The following is a 490-nucleotide window of genomic DNA, read 5'->3' on the forward strand; positions in this document are numbered from 1 at the left end:
CACTGCCACAAGATCCCCCCTCAGCCTTCTCTTGTGGAGGGTGAAAAGGTCCAGGTCCCTCAGCCTTTCCTCATAGGGCCTTCCCTGAAGGCCTCTAACCATTCAAGTAGCCCTCCTCTGGACCCTCTCAAGTTTGTCCAGATCCCTCTTGAATTGTGGTGCCCAGAACTGGACCCAGTACTCCAGCTGTGGCCTGACCAGTATTGCATAGAGGAAGAGCATCACCTCCCTGGACCTGTTTGTGATGCACCTACTAATGCATGAGTATGCAGAGTCCACCAGCTCTCTGGATGGAGATTCCACCACCTCTCTGGGTGACCCGTTCCAGTGCTTCACCACCCTCCTGGTGAGATTTTTTCCTAATATACAACCTAAACTTTGCTTGCTGCAACTTGAAACCATTGCTCCTTGTTCTGTCATCTACCACCACTGAGAACAGTCCAGCTCCATCCTCTTTGTAACCACCCTTCAGGTAGTTGAAGCACTTCAG

This window comes from Alligator sinensis, unplaced genomic scaffold (assembly GCF_000455745.1).
Source record: "Alligator sinensis unplaced genomic scaffold, ASM45574v1 scaffold809_1, whole genome shotgun sequence".
Lineage (NCBI taxonomy): Eukaryota > Metazoa > Chordata > Crocodylia > Alligatoridae > Alligator > Alligator sinensis.